The sequence below is a fragment of the Canis lupus genome, chromosome 18, assembly GCF_048164855.1.
Source record: "Canis lupus baileyi chromosome 18, mCanLup2.hap1, whole genome shotgun sequence".
Taxonomy (NCBI): Eukaryota; Metazoa; Chordata; class Mammalia; order Carnivora; family Canidae; genus Canis; species Canis lupus.
The window spans coordinates 28,250,896-28,274,390 of NC_132855.1; the positions used below are offsets into that span (position 1 = coordinate 28,250,896).

Below are 23,495 nucleotides of genomic sequence, written 5' to 3' on the forward strand. Positions count from 1 at the left end.
AAATGGAAGAAAAAGGGAATAAAGGCCTCTTCTTTAATTAAGAAACTTTGACTTTACTTGTAATTCTCTACCTACAAAGTCTTGTCCTTAAGCGGTTAACAAGATAATCAAATCAGCAATGAAAAAACCTGGATGAAAACAAGAGAACACCAAAGGCAATATATAATAGCTAATTTTTTAGAATAAATGTGTAGGAGAACTATGATAGCAGCTGTGCTAGAATCTGAGAGTAGGAGAGAGGAGGAATGGAATGGAGGAAATGACTCAAAGTCATCTTTAAATCTAAGGACTTTACCTTTTAGTTCATTCATTCACAAAGTTCTGGGTTCTTGCATGGTATCATGCAAGCAATCATGCTTTACACCAACCTATAAGTGGAGAGTAGTGAGGAAATATAACATCCTTGGAATTCATTTTCATAATGCATTCTTTGAACTTTTATCATTCATACAAACAAGGAAGTGACTCATTTTCTAATCTCTAAAATAAGGTATCTGTGGAACCCACTTATGGACAGTGGGAGTTGTTGATATAGATCTAAAGGCTTAGGAGTGAGGTTGGGGCTTGAGCTAGAGATTTATGGGTTATCAGCACAGAGCTGGTATGTGAACCTGAGTAGGAGATGAGATTATGCCAGAAGGATGTCTACAATAATAACTTAGAAAAATTATTTTGTTAGTCAGTAAGATGGTTCACACAACACTCCCCACCTGGTATCCATGTTTATGTTAGGTTACCTGGCAATGGAATTTGCATAGGTAATAAAGACTGGTGATCATTTGACTTTTAGAGAGATATTCCAAATGGGGCTAACTTAATTAATTTCTCTAGAAGAAAAGAGGTTTCTCTGGCTGGTAGAAGATGAAATCAGAGAGGACTGAAGCTTAAGAGGGATTCAGGGAGAAAAGATTTCTTCACTGCTAAGGTGGAGGGGGCCAAATGGAAGCAAGCAACTGAGAGTAGCCTCTAAAAGGTAAGAATGAATCTAGCCCATAGCCAACAAGGAACCAGGGTTCTCAAGCCTATGACCACAAGGAACTTAATCCAGTTGACAACATGAATGATCTTGAAAAGGACCTCAAGCTCCAAATGAGGACACAGCCATAGCCAACATACTGTTTTTAGCCCTGGGCAATCTGAGGACCCAGCTAGCCCATGCCTGGCCTTCTAAGCCACAGAGGTACTTAATAGGTGCTGTGAAGAAAGGAAGGAGAGAGGGAAGGAAGGAAAGGGAGGAAGGAAGGAAGGAAGGAGGGAGGGAGGGAGGGAGGGAAGGAAGGAAGGAAGGAAGGAAGGAAGGAAGGAAGGAAGGAAGGAAGGAAGGAAGGAAGGAAGTCAGAAAGCAATGAAATGAGGCAATCATGAAGGTGACACCTGTTAATGGACATCAATGCCGCATAATCACCTGACACTCCATACAACCTTTCCAGATGTATTTGCCTTTAAACATTCAAAAGTGATTTTTTTTCTATATGTGAGATTGCCAGTTTGGAACCAAGAAATTAGGAATCAGACTAACATTCATGTTTATTTAAAAAGAAAGAAAACTATATAGAGAATGCTGGCTGATTTTTTTTAAAGAAGTAGTCTAATATCAGATGTTGGTCCTTTAAAGTAATCCTTGTATATAATTTTTTACTTTTATACTAGAGGTTTGATTTTTCAGCAAAGCCAGGTCAGATGTGCAATTTACCATTACTCAGATCAGATGTGCAATTTACCATTACCCTAGAATTTAAATTTAACGTAAGTAAGAACATTTTCTAAGGCTCTTTCCTAAAAGCAGTAGAGGAAGGTTAAGTTGGGCTTTTCCCGTTAGTATTTTCAAGTAAATACAATATTGAGTAGGATTATAAGGTAACATTTTCTCTTCTGAAAGATACTGTAATAACTTGAGTAATCCAGAACATACTAAACACCTAAACATTTGGCCACTTACTGGCCAAACTACATTTTCCATGGATATAAACTTAACTGAACATATATTACAAGAAATCCTTCCTAAGGGTCTTTTGACTCTTACTTTAAAAACCAAAGTAACATGCTTGATCATTTGCTTTTTTTATTCCTAACTATAGGGCCCATAATAACTTAGGATGACAGAATGTGGTTCACTAGAAAGAGGCTCAAAGGTGGATTTAAAGGAAATTTAAAGGAAATTTAAAGGAAAATGCCATTTTTGTCTGAAGGAAATAGCTTTCCAAACCTTTTTTGCTAAAGGATCTCCATATTCAAATATGATACCATTAATATTCATAAAAATAATAATATCCCCTTAATAAAAGTATCATAACAAAGAAAGAGAAGATCTACCTTGCTTTTATCAGTTCAAATATTGGCTTTTCAAATATATTGGAATATATTCAAATACATATATTCCTTATGTATCTCTATGCTTAGATAACCCAATGTAAGAGAAACATGTAAAGTACAAAGGTACATATGCAGTTTAATATCAGCTGTTGTAAATGATTTTCACTTCATTCATTCATTTAGTCATCCCACAACATTTATTGAGTGACTATTACCTGCTGGGCATTCTTCAAGGTCTTAGATTTGTTTATATGAATTTCCATGTTTTAATTAATTCAGGAATTTTATTTTTATCTTACAGATACTTTCTTAGATATTAATGAATGGTTCAGGAATGGAACCAATTTTGTTCTGTAAAGTCATAATGCATTTTTATCTCATCCACAAGACAAAGGACTGATTACCATCATTCTGTTAACCTGCTATAACTCTTGGTCTAGACTATTGTAGCTCACCGAATGTATATCAAATTCTACTTCATGCACTGTTAATACTTAAGCCCTAGATTCCACACAATAATGTCTAACACTGTGGAGTTAGAAATCTTTGCAAACTGGCTTTCACCAACTACCCAAGTAGCTAAAAAAATTTTCATTCTCAGAATACTGAATATTTGTGAATGACTGATGTGTTTTTGGCAAAGAAGTGAATACTTCAGTAAGGCACACTATATTCAGCAATGAGATACACTTAACATATGAAAGAAAAATTTCCATGCATTACATTTCAAAAGATTGGAATGAGAAAGAAGGAAAAAATACTGTTGTTATCTTGATTGCAACATGTAGCTTTGGCATCATTTAAATATCACCCAGAGTAGGTGTAAAACCCAATAAAATAAGACTCTAGAACCAATAACCAATATAATCTCTCTCACTTTCTAAATTCTAACAATATTAACTATAAATCTGAGGTTTAGAAAGACTTATAAATTAAAAAATACCTAAGGACTCTGCAGTACTTAGTCCAACATATTACTTTTACGAAGAGAAGAACTTTGATTTAAATATATTGTCAAGAAAAAAATAAATGGAAATGATTCCCAATATATTATTTAACAAGTGACTTGTAGCAATTAAATACATTAAGTGGTAATATTTTTGAAAAAGGCATTTGAATAAGCTTTCTGCTTCTTTATAATAATTTCTGCTATAGTGTTTTTGAAACTGAAATTTCTGCTATAGTTATTTGTCTAAAATAACACCTAATTTTTAAAAGTGAAATGCAATTCTAAAGATCTAGAAAATTCAAATGTAGTCACTGGACAAAGAGACAGGAAGGATAAAAATGAACACTGATGATAAAGCCTTGTATTTTTGATCAACAGCAAAATGATAATCTTCATTACTAAAATGGAGACAATATTTGATTCTAAGCTACAAGAGTTAGTGCATAGTCACATTTTTCCTTCTGCCTTCTATTACTATTAGAAAAACAGTACAGGGAAATAGAAAATAAGTCAATTATAATTGTAATACATGCATTATATACATACACACACACAGGACATGCACACAAAAGAAAGAGGAGAGCATTGCTTTAAAGTATCAAACTAAGCTAGGTAAGTCGTATTACTGAATGGTTCTCTGTAAACAGGTCTGACCAGTGCTTTTGTGAATAAGTAAAACATTCAAAACAAGTCAGGCACTAGCACAAACTTCAAAAGAAAGATATAATAAATCAGAGCAGAATGAGTTTCTAAACCTAAAATATGTAGTATTATAAACTGATAGACCAACACATTACTGGGGCAATATGTTCAATCTAAATTACTCCTGCTATATGAAAAAGACAATGCTATGACCTGATCTGTTTCAGGTGATTAAAAAAGGGGACACACTGACAGTTTTTAAAGATGGTAGGAACCTTAACAGTAATCTAGGCAACTCCCCTCATATTTTATAGATGCCAAGACAACTAAATTACTTACTTTCACACAGAGTGTAGCAGACCCAGCTAAAACCCCTATAAAGTAGCTCCGTGAGACTGGAAGTTGGTGTTTCATCATCAGTATCATTATTCCTGAACTCTTTCATATACTAAGTTCATAAAAATATGAATGAACATATAAAGGGATACACCGAGTTTTCTGGCTATCACATCTACTATGCCATGCAATATTTAAATTGTTCTCACATATACTGGGATTAGAATTACATTCAGCACATTTTGGATATGCAAGGAAAAATAAAAAGGTAAAGAACATTCTGTTCCTTTAGCACCCAAATGGTACTTTCTAAAGACAAACTACCAGATATTGGTGAGTGAAGACAATGAAGTATGAAGACAAATCCTATGTTGAGAGTATGAAAAATATGTCATTTTCAGTTTGCTGGAAAAGACAGTTTGGATGCAGTATTCAAATGGTCTTTGCTCAACCATTTACTTTCCCTCCGTTTTGTTGAAAAAGGTGTGAAAGGCCACACTAGCCTTTATTCTGAAAACAGCCAAAGGTATTTTGGACTTAGGGGCCTTTGCACTGGCTGTTCCTTCTTACCTGGAATGCTATTCTTTGCATGGCTGGGCTCTTAAAGTCACTCATGCCTCAGCTTAGAAGTTAGTTACCAATTGGTGTTTTTAGGCACCAAGTGGTATTCCATGAGGCTTTAGGATAGAGTAGCTACCTTTTTTTCTTGACAAAATTATCATCCCTATTTCACTCAACAGTACTCTAAAATCTGAATCTTTCATTTAAATCAATCTCAAATTATATTTAGAAAATTGGGTGAGCTATATAAATATTGAGTACTTCTGTCACCTAATTTAGTTAAACTGAACTAAAATCCTTAAAAAAAACCTTACCTTAAAATAATTCCTTCTCATCCCTCCATAAAAATGCAAGACCCTGCATACATTATACATTGGCTTTGTAGAAGTTAAAATCATAACCTATCTAATTGAACAACAATGGTATTGGACTTTATTTTTTTATAAATTTATTTTTTATTGGTGTTCAATTTGCCAACATATAGAATAACACCCAGTGCTCATCCCACCAAGTGCCCCCCTCAGTGCCCGTCACCCATTCACCCCCACCCCCCGCCCACCTCCCCTTCCACCACCCCCAGTTCGTTTCCCAGAGTTAGGAGTCTCTCATGTTCTGTCTCCTTTTCTGATATTTCCCACTCATTTTTTCTCCTTTCCCCTTTATTCCCTTTCACTATTTTTTATAGTTCATTTCCCAGAGTTAGGAGTCTTTCATGTTCTGTCTCCCTTTCTGATATTTCCCACTCATTTTTTCTCCTTTCCCCTTTATTCTCTTTCACTATTTTTTATATTCCCCAAATGAATGAGACCATATAATGTTTGTCCTTCTCCGATTGACTTACTTCACTCAGCATAATACCCTCCAGTTCTATCCATATCGAAGCAAATGGTGGGTATTTGTCGTTTCTAATGGCTGAGGAATATTCCATTGTATACATAAACCACATCTTCTTTATCCATTTATCTTTCGATGGACACTGAGGCTCCTTCCACAGTTTGGCTACTGTGGACATTGCTGCTATAAACATCGGGGTATTGGACTTTAGCCCTACTTTGTTCCTTCAGGCTCCCTGCTTAGTGAGGAGCTTGCTCTCCCCCTCCCCTCTGCCTGCTAGTTCCCCTTGCTGGTGCTCTCTCTCTCTCTTTCTCTCTCTCTGCCAAATGAATAAATAAAATCTTATAAAAAATGGTATTATAAAGGGGATCCCTGGGTGACTCAGCGGTTTAGTGCCTGCCTTTGGCCCAGGGAGCAATCCTGGAGTCCCGGGATCGAGTCTACGTTGGGCTCCCAGCATGGAGTCTGCTTCTCCCTCTGCCTGTGTCTCTGCCTCTATCTATCATGAATAAATAAATTATTTAAAAATGGTATTATAAAAATAGATATTTGAGTATATCATTTGACTATGAGTATATAAACTGAATATATTAATTGTTCCCAAACCACTTAATTAACAGTATGTCCTCTGACCATGGTGTGTGATGTAATTCTGTCATATAAAATGTTATTATTAATAACTCTGTATTTTTGTTCTTTGATCTATTTTTCTATGTCTCTTGCCCAACCAACCAATCATTGTTAATACATCTTTGAATGACTTATCTATCCTTCTTCTCATTTGTTGTTTGACAAAATTACCACTTGTGCATTTACTCTTACATTTGAATTTTAGTCAGTATGCAATATTCCCTGGTAGCATTTTAAATGAACTTGTACTGACATACAATGCATCTGTAAAGCACAGAAGAATTTGTGGGCCACCAACGAGGCAGAAAACTGAAAGGCTGGTAGAGTTGGTGTGGAAATGAGATATAGATATACTACTTACTATATAATACCATTTAGGGCACCTGGGTGGCTCAGTGGTTGAGCATCTGCCTTCGGCTCAGGTCTGGATCCCGTGGACCTGGAATCCAGTCCCGCATCAGGCTCATCACAGGGAGCCTGCTTCTCCCTCTGCTTATGTCTCCGCCTCTCTCTCTCTGTGTCTCCCATGAATAAATAAATAAAATTTTAAAATTTTATAATAATACCATTTAGTATATTTGATTTTTGTATTATGCATGAATTATCTATTTCTTAAAGAAAGTTGGCTGTTTCAAATACAAAGAAATTTATAGATTGAATTGGGAATAAATGACCTTTTAAAGACATGGTCTTCCTATTTATGAACACAATATCTCTCAAATTTATTCAGGTTTTCTTATTTGCTCTTCAATAATTTTACCAATTTCTCCATAAAAGATTCAACTGCTATGTAAATGATATCATTTTGTGAAATCTTTTAAATTTTTTGTTTTATGCTGACCTTGTACTAAGCAACCTATTTTTTTAATTTTTAAGCTTTTAAATTCCCGTTAGTTCACATACAGTGTAATATTAATTTCAGATGTACGATTTATTGATTTGACACTTCCATACAACACCCAGTGCTCACCACAAGTACACTCCTTAATCTCCATCACCTATTTTTCCAAAGAAGACATATAGATGGCCAGCAGACAGAAACATGAAAAGATGCTCAACATCACTCATCATCAGGCAAATACAAATCAAAACTATAATGATATATCACCTCACATCTGTCAGAATGGCTAAAATCAACAACACGAGAAACAACAGGTGTTGGCAAGGATGTGGAGAAAGGGGAACAGAACCCTCTTGCTCTGTTGGTGGGAATGCAAATTGGTATAGCCCCTCTAGAAAACAGCATGGAGTTTCCAAAAAAAGTTAAAAATAGAACTACCCTACAATCCAATAATTTCACTATTAGGTATTTACCTAAAGAATACAAAAATACTAATTTAAAGGGATACATGCATCCCAATGTTTATAGCAGCATTATCTGCAATAGCAAAACTACAGAAATATCAAAGTGTCCACTGACTGATGAATAGGCAAAGAAGTTGGGTATATTATTGGAATGGAATATTATTCAGCCATAAAAAAAGAATGAAATCTTACCATTCACAACAACATGGGTGGAACTAGAGAGTATTAAGCTAAGTTAAATAAGTCAGAGCCAAAGAAAGATAAATACTATATGATTTCAATCATATGTGGAATTTAAGAAACAAAACAAATGGGCGAAGGGGAAAAAAAGAGAGAGGCAAACCAAGAAACAGACTCTTAACTACAGAAAACAAACTGATGGTTACCAGAGGGGAAGCTGAGGGGGAGGGGACATTAAGGGAGGGTTTAAATAACTGAACTTGGATTAGCTGGATTAGTTTCTCTTCCTTTCAAATTCTTACTCATTTTATTAAATGTTCATGTCTTGGAATATCGATTAGGATCTCCAAGGACAAACTTCCTGACACTAAAGAAAATGTGTTTTAATTTCACCAGTAAATACAAAGTTTCAGATAGGGTTTTGTTTGATAATGTCCATTTTTTAAAAAATATTTTATTTATTTATTCATGAGAGACAGAGAGAGAGGCAGACACGTGGGCAGAGGGAGACGAAAGCTCCTCACAGGGAGCCTGAAGTGGGACTCGATCCCCTAACTAGGATCACGCCTGAGCCAAAGGCAGACACCCAACCGCTGAGCCACCCAGGCGTCCCAATAATGTTCACTTTCTTCTATTCTTACTTTATAAGGAGTTTCTATCCTAGAAGGGTATTGAATTTTATCGAATATTTTCCTTTAATGAGTTATTATTTTTTTCATTTACTCTGTTAACAGGGTAATATTCATTGATAGACTTTTCTCCTCTAACCATTCTCTCATTCCTGGATTATCTCTGTATAAAAGAAAACCCAAATGGCTAATAACATATGAAAACCATTCAATTCTAACAATAATCAGAGAAAGTAATGCTGTGTTATTTTTTTCCTCTCTCAGCTTGGCAAAAATATCTAAAGTCTAACAATATCCATTGACGGCAGGTATATGTGAAAAATGGTTCTCACCTATATGATTGGTGAAGCATGAAGAAAATCTCTACTACATACTGGTTCAGTGCTCAAGGAAGTTGACTGGGCAGTAGAAAATCTAACAGACAGATGCTTTCCCATGTCCACAAAGCAATTTAATATGCTTTCTAGGCATCTAAAACACTCATAAGATTTTCTAGAATGAATTTAAACAAAGTTTTCTAGAGTTATATTCATATTCAGGTTAGGACTATCCGCTGAAGAAAAAAAGAAAAAAAGACCACTGATCTTTCCAGGTCAATGATTTGGGAGCATTTCCCTTTAATAATCGGGATACTGAACAGTGAGAGTTGACTCTTGATTAAAATCTGGAAGAAGTGATACATATTAAGAGCATTGTTTTTATTATGTTCAATTACCTGTTGACTGAGATTGTTTATATTATTTTCCTTTATACACTATACAAATTAGGTTAACTTGATACCCAAATATTTTTTTCTAACCTTTTTATGTTTACTTTTCAGAAAAGAAAACAGATGAGTGATTCCAAGTAACTAAATTGATAGCTGCAAAAATCATCTTTGGAAATTTGCTTGAACTAATTCTTATTAATGCTTAACATAAGAATGAGAAACATCTAAATCCAAAGCCAACCAACTTTGATTTGTGCCATCTCCACACAACTATTGTAGCAATCAGAAACTTACCTTGGACTCAAAACGATAAGAACACACAATTTGGTAAAGTCAGGGGGAAAACACTGGCACATATTCATTCCTGTGCTCTACTAAGGTGAGTTCAACAGCCATGTTGCAAAATTTGGTTTTATTATCCAATCCCTTTCGTGGCCTGCATTTATATTAACTAACTAAATTTTCTGAGCCTTAAAGGCCTTAATGTATCCTTTCTTGTGCTGAGTTTTAAGGTTAAACCAAAGCAAAGACTACCCTAAAAAAGCTTACATCATTTCCTACTTATATTACCCTTGTTTTTTCACCATTTCTCTCCCATTTGGACATAAATATATTTCATTCTTCTCCTTGAGTGTGTACAGAGATTGATTCACTCCTTCCATCTGTCTTTCCCTAATAAATTGCTATGTGAATTCCCTGTCCTGACTTTTTAGTTTTTTTAAATTACTGATACCTTTGGCATTTAACATTTGATTACTAAATTGTTCACCAAAAAATATTTTCCATTGTTCCCTTCTCAAATAATATAACCAATTCAATAATACCTGAATATATGTAGATGAGCTCTAAGTAGCAATTTGTGGGCCAAAACAAACTTCAAATTGATACTACTGTTAACAAAAAAAACAAGCAACAAAAAAACTATTTGTTTTTTTACTTATCTAAGAAAAATTTCACCAAGAAGAAAAATAGGAGATTATGAGAAGTGGTGTTTGAATAATATAAAAGTATACCTGTAATCATTTTCACAACCACATTTATTCTCCTTGGACCAAAAAGAATGTATTTATATTCAGGCAGTCTTAAATGAGCTATTTCACAGTTAATATTTTGAATGCAGACACATATCTCTTGGAATTATTGATTAAAAAATCAAGTCAAATAATATTATAAAATTCCTTTTCTAAGAATAATTGAAATATTTAAAGATCATATACATATTATCAAAGCATTGGAGGTCATTCTTGACATATTCTATAATGAATGGTTTTAATTTTAAGCCAAAGGCTCTAACATCCCAAGAAGCTTATATTGTTCAAATTTACAAAAAAACTGAGGACTTATTTTCTACATAAAAGGAATCATTTTTTAAATAAAAAATTTATAAAAACAGACTGTGATACCAATGTACTCTTTAATCACTCATTCATTCATCTAAAAATAGTCTCAGGGATCAATTATGTGTTAGGCACTGTAGGGAATAAAAATAGAAGTAAAACATGATCCTTTTCCTCTTGGAGTGTATAATATAACTAATGGGAGGGGATGGGGACACACACACATAAATAACCACAGTGTGAGACAAAAAGTGGGAATTTCTAAGATAGTAATAAAGAACTATTGGGGGAGGTATGGAGAGAAGATAACACACATAACTGAGAAAGTGCAAGGGATGAGGGGAATTAGGAGACATCTGAACTATGCTTTTAAGAGTTAGGATTTCTCCTAGCAAAGACTAATTGGAACAGAGCAGCAGAAGGGTATTTCAGAAAAACGAATGGCTGATTATTAGTACACACACACACACACACACACACACAGCAATAACAGACAAACCAGAGATCTGGCCTAAAAATATAGTTGTCAAGTACTCAGTAATTGAATTGAATTGATTAAATGAGACAATCCTTGGGGGAAAATGTAGCTATTAACTATTTCCCTCAAGGTACACTATAAATCCAACAAAGCATGTTGTCCAAGATTTTGGCTAAGTCCCAGTATTCTCAAGGCTAAAGAAGATGGTAGATGATCTCCTTCCCCTGGTTCCCTCACCTACTCACTGATAAAGGCTTCCCCATCCCTTACAGAAGGCAGAACTCAGTGGAGTTTAAAATAGCTCCTGAACACTTCCTGCTCTATTCTAACTGTGCTTTCATTCCATTTGACTTAGACCAATTGGAATGTTGAGGGAAAACCCCATGAGGCATCAAGCATGTGAGATCATGTGTCAGTCCCTCAAAAATGTTTGTCCATCCTACTATGTGTATCCATCATTGTTCCCTACCCATGAGAAAGCAGAACATGTGGGGGAAATAGCTTTTAGCACATTGCCATTTCTCCCTTTTTAAAAATAGATCTAAATACTTCCTTACTCAACTTTTGTAACAATTCATCACAAACCTATCCACTTCTCAACACCATGAAGACAATGTATTCTAAACATTTTGTTTACATGTTACAGTTCTATAGCTCTACAACAAAGTTGCTATTTATCCCATGACTTCCCTGAATTAAATATTGGCTGCATTGTAAGGACTCAATAAATACCCATGTAATGAATATTATATAACATAACCCCTTTTAAAAGTGTGCAATATTGTAACTTTGAGAAAATTGTTTTCAGACTTCCCTTCTAACTTCAGTGGATGAAGATATATTGTCCCCATTCTTTCTAGCCCCCAGAGAAGAAGAAATTCTCACTTCACTAAACTACAAGGATTGCTCATTCTGCTTGGGTAAGAAGTTTCAGCATATTTGAGGTCAGAGCTGGAATGATGGGCAAAGATGAACCTTTGGGAAGGAACCAACAACTAAGTGGTCTGAAAAGGTCCTTAATTTCCAGCCAAAAGCATCAGTCCTAGAGAGGTCACCTGATTCCAAAATCTCTTGTTGGAAAATAGAGAAAATCTATAGCTAACAGCCTTCCCCTGGCTTTCTCACCTATCTACTGATAAAAGCTTCCCCATCTCTTACACAAAGCAAAGGTAAGTGGAGGCTAAAACAGCTCCCGGAGACACATTCTGTTCTAACTGCTTTCATTCTACTGGTTCTAGATAAAAGGGAATGTTGAGGGAAAACCTACTTTTATTGGGAAGATGTTTCTTTGTATCTCAGCCTCCTCAAAAGGCTTTATTTTACTCCTCCAACACTGCCTTCCCAACATGTCATTTTCTATCTCATTTTTCTTTTCTTTTTCCTTAGTACTTATTAGTATCAAAAGTAGCCTTATTTATCTAACATTTAACTGAACAATCAGTCAAACATATCCTGATCTTGTTTCATGGGTGTATCCTCTGTGCCTAAAACAATACCTGGCACACAGTTGGCTCTCAAATATTTTTGAGTGAAAAAACGAACAGATGAATGACTATTTCAACTCAGCTTCTAAAACTTCAAGCAATTACATCATCTCCCCAAACCTTCAACCTGCTAATTATGAGTGGTCGGGAAGCAACGAGTTCCTGCAATTGCTTCCCCTTCCAATCCTCAATTTATTTACATCTGGATTTCTTTGAGAATACACCTGAATTGCTGCATGGTTCCTGTTTTTCTGTCATTTTGCAAGTTCCTAATGGACTGTGGATTTATTACACTGCACACAAGTACAAAAAGATTTATCTTTAAAACAGATAATGTTTTTCAATAAATAATTAAATAACAAAATTATGAATATTCCTATAGAGCTCTGTTTTCCGTTCTAAAGTATTTCAATTAATGTGTAACATGAAATGTATTAACATACCTTTAACATTTCACCATCTAGCAACAATGAGTGAATAATCAGGAAATAAAAATGCAGATTTAAGAGAGTAAATCACAATTCTAATTTTAAAGCAATATATCAATTTCAAGATCTGAATTAAACTTACAGTTTAAGTAAGCTAACAGATCACTTCTTGAATGTGAAACTGTACATTTTCTTTTACATGAAAACTGTTGGATTCAACAAGAGTAAGTTATACCAGAACAACTAGCAGAGGCTTCTACTTCCTTTTTTATATACTAGAATTTTTTACCTCATCTACTTAAATCAGCAACTTAATTAATGAATCAGTCATAATATATTTTACAACTATATTTTATATGTAAATCAGCAACTTAATTAATGAATCAGTCATAATATATTTTACAACTATATTTTATATATTATCACAATAAAGCCAGAAGCATAAATGATATTATTTTGCTGATATTGTAATTTATTAAGAGTCATTTGTGATGTAAATTTGCCTATTTTTCTGCACCTTATAGCCAACCTATATATTCATTGTATTTATAACATTGGATTGCTTTTCATCTACCATCCCTTAGACCCAGTCTTAATGGAATTTTAAAAAGTACTGTGTATCTTTCGGAGGAATATCATAGAATTTAGATTCCTTAGCTTTCAAAAGTTCTAATTACATTCTTAATAATAGTCATTCTTGAAAAATGAAAAAAAGTGTGTGTGTGTGTGTGTGTGTGTGTGTGTGTAAAATGCCATTTTCCCTGGAAGGGTCAACAACAAGGAGCCCTGTTTATGAGCCATATTAACACCAAACAGAGAGCTTAGCAATGTCTGTTTCTAAAAATAAACCCTGTATGTCTCTTGTTGTCATCATCAACCAGAGTCTTCCGTGCTCTGTGACAGAAAGCATCAAGGCTGCTTCTTTGCCTTTCTACAAGCATTATACATCAATACCCGAAGTCCTCCCTTTTCTGTCAAGGTGGCAGAGATAAAAAGAATTCTGCAATCACCCTAAGCACACATTTAAACATTATTGCCCCTTAAGAAGACAGTTATCATGTTGTTTTGGCAGCAGGAAGGAATCTGTGGTTTCACTTGTATGTTATTCTTCTTTATTTAAACTACTAGAAATAACACAAAAATGACAGAATGCTCTTTCTATAAATAATCATTCCAGTGTAGAGTTATATTAGGAGGTAACTCAGATGGCATGATAACGCCTAACAAGCTAATCTTAGACCTGCGATGCCATAAGATAGAAATACCGAGGCTAAGAATAACTGACCCAAAGGAGTCAGCCTGCCAGAGAGCCACAGACATGTGGGCATCTGCAAATTTTAATGCATTTAACGATCTCCTGAAAGCTTCTTTCCCCTGGAAGGCAGTAAATTATGTTGGTCATTAACATGACAATCAATAATTCCTCCACAGCGTATTCCATAAAGATGGCTGAAGATTCCCATAGCCAATAAGATTATAAAAATTAGTTGATGGAAGCCAAGAAGTTGGCTCTTGAATAGTTAGTTGCATTAGTACCTAACTGGTGACTTTAAGGCAAAAATTTAACTTAAAATAAAATGTAATATCCTGTTGTTACAGACAAATATTACCATCCAGTTTTCCCCTAAAATGTCCAAATTGGACCCAAATTGAACCAATATATATTCAAAATGGAGTAAAATTTTGTTAGCTAGATTATTCTTTCAGCATAAGAATGTGACATAGCATGTTGAGATCAGGATTTGAGTAACAGACTTTATTGACTCCCCCCCCCCCCATTTCTAGGCAAGGACTAATGTGATGAGTATAATCCTAATATTTTGGTCAAAAAACACACTGAACCCCATCGGGCTAACATTTGGGGAAAAAAGAAACCCAAAAACGTTTTTCTGCTAAATTACATTAGTAATAACGTGCTCTTCTCGATTGGTGCAAACCTTAGCTTTATGACTTATAAGATGTACTGTGAGCACTGGCAAACATGCCAAATGCTTTGGGGATATTGGTTCTGTCCATCGTGTATGCTCATTACACTGCGTCATCATCAAGGCTCACAGAACTTTGGAGGTTGCCCTGACTCTCTCAGCCCTGGATAGTGTTAACTTCCTCCAATTTCAATATCAAGCCCTGGGAACATGAAGTAAAGCTCCTCCACCATGCCTTTCAACATAGTTGTCTATTTGTGCCTTAAACCTTTGAGGATTAAGAAGTATGCCTAGACATTTACCTATAAATATAGATGATTCTATACTTTCAGCACCAGAATTGAAACACATTCTCTTATGCAAAATAGTATTCTTTTTCTTTTTTTTTAAGATTTTATTTATTTATTCATGAGAGACACAGATATCTATATTTACTTGTTCATGAGAGACAGACAGAGAGAGAGAGAGAGAGAGAGAGGCACAGGCACAGGCAGAGAGAGAAGCAGGCTTCATGCAGGGAGCTCGTTGTGTGACTCGATCCTGGGACTCCAAGATCATGCCCTGGGCCAAAAGCAGGAGCTCAACTGCTGAGCCCCCTGGGCGTCCCAGAAAAATATTCTTCTCTTTGAGAAAAGGAGTCAGAGACATGGTAAATAGGGACAGAGACATGGTAAACAAACCAAGTTCACATCTGACCCTGCCAGTTCCTAGCCATGATCACCATCAGTAAATTCCTCTGAAACTGTTTCCATCTCTGCAAAATATGAATACTACTGTTAACTACTACAGATCTCTTTAAATTGAGGGAAGGATTAAATGGTAAAACAATGCCTCATACAGAAAAAGCTTCTGAAACATTAGCTTATTATGTCAGTAAGAAAAATGACAGTGATATAAAGTGATGAAAACATATGGCTTCAACCACTGACCTAAACTGGGACTAAACAATTAGATCGGAGTGGAACAAGACAGAAAAACCATAAAATGATAACTGATTAGGATATTTTTAAATCTAAAATGACTGCTTCCTGACACAAAATCGTGCATTCCAAATACACAACTGAATTTTGTTTGTAAGCAGATTCAAAAAGCACAGGGAGGGAAAGGTGGGGGCAAACCAAAGAACAGACTTTTAGGGCAGCCCTGGTGGCCCAAAGGTTTAGCGCCGCTTTTGGCCCGGCGTGTGATCCTGGAGACCCAGGATCGAGTCCCACGTCGGGCTCCCTGCATGGCGCCTGCTTCTCCCTCTGCCTGTGTCTCTGCCTCTCTCTCTCTCTCTGTCTGTCATAAACAAATAAAAAATCTTAAAAAAAAAAAAAAAAAAAAAGAACAGACTTTTAACTATAGAGAACAGTTGTTACCAGAAGGGAGGAGAGCAGGGATGGGTTAAATAGGTGACGGGGATGAAGGAGTGCACTTGTCATGATGATTACTGGGTGTTGTATTTAAGTATGGAATCACTAAATTGCACACTTGAAACCACTGCTACACTGTATGTTAACTAACTGGAATTTAAATTAAAACTTTTTCGGGCTCTCTGCATGGAGCCTGCTTCTCTCTCTGCCTGTGTCTCTGCCTCTCTCTCTCTCTGCATCTCTATGATTAAATAAATAAAATATTTTAAGAAATAAATAAATAAAATAAAACTTTTTTAAAGGTACCATCAAGAGTAAAATTTAAATCATGTTCAATTCCTAAAGAGCTTTTCTAGTTCACCCTACATGTGGTTTCATAAAAACTTTCTGTGTAAACATGTTTTTATTAATGAAAGAACTCCCAGGCTACAATGTAATTTAATGGAAATTCAGTGAAATTTTCGTTTCATTTTGTTTTTAATTTTAAAACTAAAAAAAAAAAAAAGCAAAACTATTTTAACCCAATGTGGATTTATGTCATGCCTTACACATTGACCAAAACTTACCTCAAAAAATTGAAAAAGACATCTGCAGGGCTACAATTGTGTCAATACTGAATATAAATTATAAATTAAATGTTTCAATATAAGTGGTAGGCCATGACGGGAAGAAGTAAAAAAAAAAAAAAATGAAGTTCTGGGGTATTTCCAAAGTTATCAACATGCAAAAAGTTTAATCATAAGTAAATGATTAGTTACACTCTGTGGTTTGGTGAATTTCCTTCTTCCTTAAATGTAGTTTTCAATGGATTTAATTATTGGGTATTTTTAAAAGCACTATAAAAGGCCTATCACTTATTTTACTATGGAAAATTTTACATTAAAATAACAAACAGAACTGATACTCTTCTAAAACATAAGAATTACTTAGTTTTGTATTCATAAACCATAGCATCATAGAGAAATCCTAAATATAATGTTCTCTGATTACACTTAAAGTGTAGGTCGTTTAGTCTTGCAAAAATTCACTTAAATTAAATTTGTTTTGTGAAAGTGACTTAGTGGTGAGAATGGAACTTGTAGATACAAGGTATTTTCTCATCCCTTCATCTCCTGATTGTCAATCTCCCAAAATGAGAAAAGGGAAAACTGCCCACAGTAAGGACATCATGCATCCAAGCCAAACACTGGTACATCATTTTCCTTTCAAGAATGGGACAGACCACAGCACTGCCACTCTGATTTGAAGCACATGCCAAAATATCTTTGAATTTCATCTACAGAAAGCTTATTTTTAAAGTCATTTTTTCATGGGCCTTTATTCCAATTAAATTGTTTTCAAAGTAATCCAATTCAGAAAAAAATTGTTAAAATGCAGTTACTATTCCAGATTGTTAAAATTGTTCATTACTCTGAAAATGTAATAATTATAACAACATACTGGCAAAGAAACTGCATTTTGAATATTTTAAAAATAATCCTCCTTCAGTGTACTGAAAAGTTTATACATTAGATAAGTTTCCCTTAATATTTTCTGCATCCTTCAATGCCAATATTAAATATTAAATATTAAAAGCATATTTTACTCGAATTTATAATAAATGCCTGTAATACACTCATCTATGGTGTTGGCTTTCCTCTTTTCTACAAAATGATTTACAACCTCACAGAGATCTAGTATTCTTCCATAACTAGTCTTTTTAGGGTTCCTTCTAACAATAGATAGTACTAAGAAAGGCTTTCTATTCAATACTAGTAAAAAAATTATCAGTGTTAAAATGATGTATATCTTCATGAAAATAAAGGAATACTCACGATTTAACTGAAAGAAATTACATGGTCTACCTCCTTCATTTAATTATTTATATTTTAAGGAATACAAACTAAAGAAAATTACAAAGGAGGGTGCCTGGGTGGCTCAGTTGGTTATGCATCTGCCTTCAGCTCAGGTCATGATCTCTGGATCTTGGGATCCAGCCCTGCATGGGGCGGGGCGGGGGAAGGCTGCTCAATGGGGAGACTGCTTCTCCCTCTCTCTCTGCCCCTCTCCTCCATTTCTGCTTCCCCTCTCTCCTCTCCTCTTCCCTCTCAAATAAATAAAATCTTCTAAAAAAAATTCCAGTCACCAACATACACACTGTAGCAAACACTGCTGGTACCTAGCTAATAGGCATTCTTCTTTACCTTTCTTCTTCCTAATAAAAACATTCACCTTCCTAGGCTTAGTATGACCCTACGGAGCTATCATGGCAGTCCCATTCTTTTGTGTGACTGGCTAATGTGTGGGTAGTTGCTGCTATTCTGGCCAATAAATTATGAAGGATGATTTGCTGGAGAAATTTTGGGTACAACTTCCTAAAGAAAACATCCAAGGAAGCAAAGTATCTTTCCTATGTCTCCAGACTTTGTCATGCATAAATAGACACGTCAACTCGTGCCTTCTGGAAGAAACAGACCTATGATGACACCAACTCTAAAGCCAACAGAAGGGAGCAGTTTGAGAGACCTGAATACTGTTGCCATTATTGACTGCCAGGTGCTGCCAACTACCCTGTTATTTCACTGAGAAATGTCCTTGTTGTTTGTCACTTTAAGTAGGATTTTCTGTTACCTGCAGCAGAAGACGATCTAATTTACCTGCTACTTACAATTAAACACCATTAGGAGTTTGGCACAATAACTTTGTGTGGGGGTGTGTAAGACATACTTCATAGAAAATATGGGCATATTGTAAAAAGTCATACAAGGCGAAAAAGCATGCTGATGAAAACAAGAGCCTCCCCCCTCACAACGGTACTACCACCACACACACACAACTTCCCCTGAGTTCCTTCCATCTATGTATTAATTCTTCTGGGAGATGGATAGATAAACAAAATATACCTTCATAAAAAGGTATGTTATTTTTCTTTAAAAAACATTAAATTTAAATAATTTTAACAGAATTTAAAAAACTGGAACTGAATGGACCGTAAACATTCTAAATGCTTCCTTCCCATTATTAGGTAATATTTCCAAAAAAAGATCTTTCTAGGGTTAAATAAATTATTTAAAGAATCAGTGTTCAGAGTCTCTTAAAAAAAAACAACAACAACAAAACAAAAACCTCTGTGTTCTTATTTTAAGCAGCAGGGAGTCTGTCCTTGCTCAGAAAGAAAATATCATCACTTTCACACATCCCTTCATCTCACCTATCTCTAATGCCTCATTATTAGTTGTTTCTGAATATCATCCTACTTTATAAAATTTCTGTCCTGTAACCACAATTTCATATTTATTTAAGTAGATTCCTTGCTTGCCCCGTTAATCTTACTATGCTTTGTTACTTTTCTATTTCAATTTTTGCTTTTACATTCGTCTTCATTGTGTGGGCTTCATTGTCAAGCAGTCTAGTTCATGTTTGGGAACTTCTGACTTGCTTACCTATTTTCTCTATTGTAACAGATCTTGCCTGGATGGAACATTGGGTTACACTTCTTTTTGAACTTCAAAGATTTTTTTTCACTATCTTCTGTCATTAAATGTTGGATATCTTTTTTTTTTATAAAAAAGATTGTATTTATCTATTCATGAGAGACACAAAGAGAGAGTCAGAGACAAAGGCAGAGGGAGAAGCAGGCTCCCTGTGGGGAGCCCGATGTGGGACTCGATCCCAGGACCCCGGGGGTCACGATCTGAACCAAAGGTAGGTGCTCAACCACTGAGCCACTCAGGCATCCCAAATGTTGGATATGCTTGATAAGCTTTCTTGAATCCCATACATTCCCCCTTATCCCCACCTTCCCCCAACCACAGATCTTTGCTTGAACCCCTGCCTGAACCCCTAAAAAATTATTATTTGAAAATCAATAGCCCAGTTAGGATATGACTCTGTGATGAGCATTTGCAGCAAGACGAGGTGCCTTTCGATCTACAGATTTATATTTTTCTTTTCCAATGAAACAATGTTTCATCTTTTCACAAAATTTTGTTTCAATGCTTTAGAATATCAACTTCAGAGATACAAAAAATTTCTTTGTTATCCTGTCTTTGTCTTTCTTATTAGTTGACTTCCATCCAATTGCTTGTATCGATTTTCCTTTTTTCATTCCCTATGATGATCTTAAACCTTTCCCTTTTGTTGGTAAAGAGTTTCACTGGTATCTGTTCTGCTTCCTGCTCTTTCTAATGAGTATTCTTGATTTATAATTATCATGTTTTTTTCATTTCCAACTTGTTTCCCTAGATATAAAATATTCTTTTCCCCTCATGTTATTGTGTTATCATATCATCTTTGAGCTCTTGTTTTGTGGAATTTACTTCTTTAAGGAGTTCTATTTGTGAGGAACAATTATTAGACTATTCCATGGCTTCAGTAAATTGATGATTTCTTCTTGGTGGAACATCTAAGATTAGTTGGAGAAGGATATTCCGTTGGAAAAAAAACAAAAAACAAAAAAACTGTGGATCATTTTCCCAAATTAGAGTGTTGCTCTGACACCTTCATTTCTCCAGAGAGGCAGTGTTTGTTCACCGTCCTCCAGTTCACTAGTTTCTTTTCCAGAATCATTTCTACTACTTCTCACTCACGAGAAACAACAACAACAAAAGCTGAGGATATCAACTCAGTTTGCTTCTCTTCAGATTTAAGAATGTTAGAATTTTCAGGAAGTTGTCATCTTGACAGTAAAATTCTAAGGAGGCCTGGGATGCAGGCCCTGTGAGGGTTCCCTGTTTGGATCAAAAACCCATACCCTCCATTTTTCCCTTGACTATTAGTTTCTGAAATATGTTAGATCATATCATTTTCTGTACTCTTTTAATGCTGACGTGTGTGTGTGTGTGTGTAGGGGGAGTGTTTGCCAGCTTATGCCATTTTAGAATCACTTCATTATCTATCAGTGGTGAGAAACTATATAGTACATTTTGAAATTTCTCATCTTCAAAATCAAAATCCTCATTTTTATATTCAGAATTTGGGCTTATTTTAGTCTTCTAAGGGATATTATTGAATTTTCTTGCTTAATGGACATAACAATTATTCCACTGGTGTCATCCACAGAAATAGAAAATACTCATTCTTATCCCCAGCCTCAATGGGCCTATTTATAAATAGCTTTTTGATCACTACCTATCAGATATTCAAATTGATAACAGCCTTGTAAGTGAAGATAACTTGAGTTAGAGAACAGCAAAACAGTAATTATGGGAAATACCAGAAGTGATTCTTGACATGACAGGAGCATTTCACAGACTTACATTTTCATAATTAGATTCTGCTTTCCAAGTAGACATAAATGGCTACTGAATCTAAAATGTTCCTTTCCCCTCAACAATGCACACCAAAGGAAAAAAAAAAAGATTCTGAAAGGGTGAAGATATGTTTTCCATAAAAGAAATTCAGGATTTAGATTTACATCCTTTTCTTTTATACCCTAAAATAAGAATACATAGAAAAAATATGAGTTTTCCTTATTTTAAATGTATTTTACATTAATGCTGTATAAACTCTAGGAAATTCTTTTATAGTAATAGTTCCAATATTGTCTGGACAGCTCTGCTGTCCAACATGTTAGGCAACATGCCTGGCAACAGGAGAACACCCCAAATTGTGCCAGCTACTGCTAAGTGACCTGAGTCAATATTTGTACATGCTTCAGTTTCTACCACAGTTATCACTTCTATTGGCCCACACAAGCCACAAAGGTAGAGACTGACCTAGCAAAATGTGTCACTCATAATGAATTCCAAGATTCAACATTAATGAATTTTTTAACTAAAAACACATTAGCAGACTATATTCCAGAACCTAGTTCTACCTAAAATGTCTTGCCTAGCTGAGTCAATATTAGGGAAAAATGGAACCATATTAAATACTTGCAATTCAACAGTATATAAAGATCTCTGAAGAAAATCATCTTTATTAATGCATAGTATCCAGTTTAACTAAAATAGCAAATGGGAACCTCAAAGCAATAGCTAACAATAAAACAAAGCTTTTTAAAACAATTAATTCCAAGGAATCTGCTATTGGGGTTTCACTGTTCAATTACGTATTCTGCAAATTTTTTGCCTTTGATTATTATGTAATGAGACATTTTACAGGACACACGTACATGTGTGCGCGCGTACACACACACACACACATTACTCTGATTTATAGTCAAAATTTGCACATGGAAAGGACTAGTTCTTCCCAGACCAGGATAACTAAAACAGAAGCCGATGTATCAGATAACTAAAGAGAACTTACTATCAAAACAAAACACCATTGTTCCAAGTGACATACAATCAGATTCATCTATCTAGCTTGTTTAGCAAGACAGAGCATGGTATTGAAGAGCTAGAAACTCAGGTTCATTCACTATAAATAGTTATAATAACAGTGAGTTGCACTTTAATAACGTTGTTACATTTGAACCTCATAAGAATGCCAAGAGATAAACAAGAGGACATCAATATTGTTTAGTTTACAGATGAGTAACCAGTTACACAACTGGCTAGTAGCAGAGCTCTTGCTAGAACACTGAGCTCTTGACTCTTACAACAGTGTTTTCTCCACTATTCTGCGTGGCTACCAGATCTCTCTTTCAGATCCAAAGACTCCAACCATTCCTATGCATATCAATCACATCCATGCCCTGGGCCAAAAGGGAGTGGAATGAAATTTATAGATAAATTAAGACAAACACACCCCAAATTTAACAATTAATTTAAAGGAAAATCCTACTGAAATGGGTTACTAGGATCACCATCACTTCCTCCTATCTCTACATCTGTGATTCTCACAGTTCACTGTACCTGAGGTTTGATCATAAGATTTTAAAAAATTCAAATATCCAGGCTAGTTCCCATACCAATTAAATCAGAAATTCTGGGGGTGTGACCAAGGCATGAGTATTTTGTAAAATATTCTTGAGGACTCCAAATTTGAGAGTCAGTACCTCAGAGGAAGTATATAATAAAGACTAGAGGAATTTAAGGCCACATTATACTAAACAAAGCCAAAAGTTACACAACATGGTAGCACAGATGCAAATTATTGTATGTTTCAAATTTTAAAAATAAACAGAACCTGGAGTTTCCTTATTTATACCAGACAGGTTTGGGAGTTGATGTCAATCTACATCACTTTTCATGTACTAGTTAGTGCTTAAAGGATGCTTCCCTTCCTGTAGAACTGACAATAGCATGGACAGTCTCAAGCACTTCGCTGCTTGAAAATATTATTGCTTTAACGTCAGGAAAATGACAATCTCAACTGAAAAACGGAATAAAGTTACATGCGATTATCAAACACACTGAAAACAGTGAGGCTTGCAAACACCTGTAGCCTGTGGCAAGAGATTCCATGTCAGCAGCCTGTGGCTGCTTAAAAGGCACAGCTTTGTTTCAACCATGTTAAAGAAACATTAAACTTGT

General features: G+C 35.2%; 1 protein-coding gene and 1 long non-coding RNA gene across 31 annotated transcripts in view; one reads left to right on the plus strand and one right to left on the minus strand.

Moving 5' to 3' along the window:
* The window catches only part of HDAC9 (histone deacetylase 9), a 911,611-nt gene that overhangs the window by 495,842 nt on the left and 392,274 nt on the right, over positions 1-23,495 (minus strand). The gene's annotated exons all lie outside the window — the stretch shown is intronic.
* Positions 797-21,663, plus strand: LOC140608918 (uncharacterized). Its single transcript, XR_012010918.1, has 3 exons — positions 797-973; positions 9,200-9,467; positions 11,712-21,663. It is a non-coding gene; the product is annotated as an uncharacterized lncRNA (long non-coding RNA).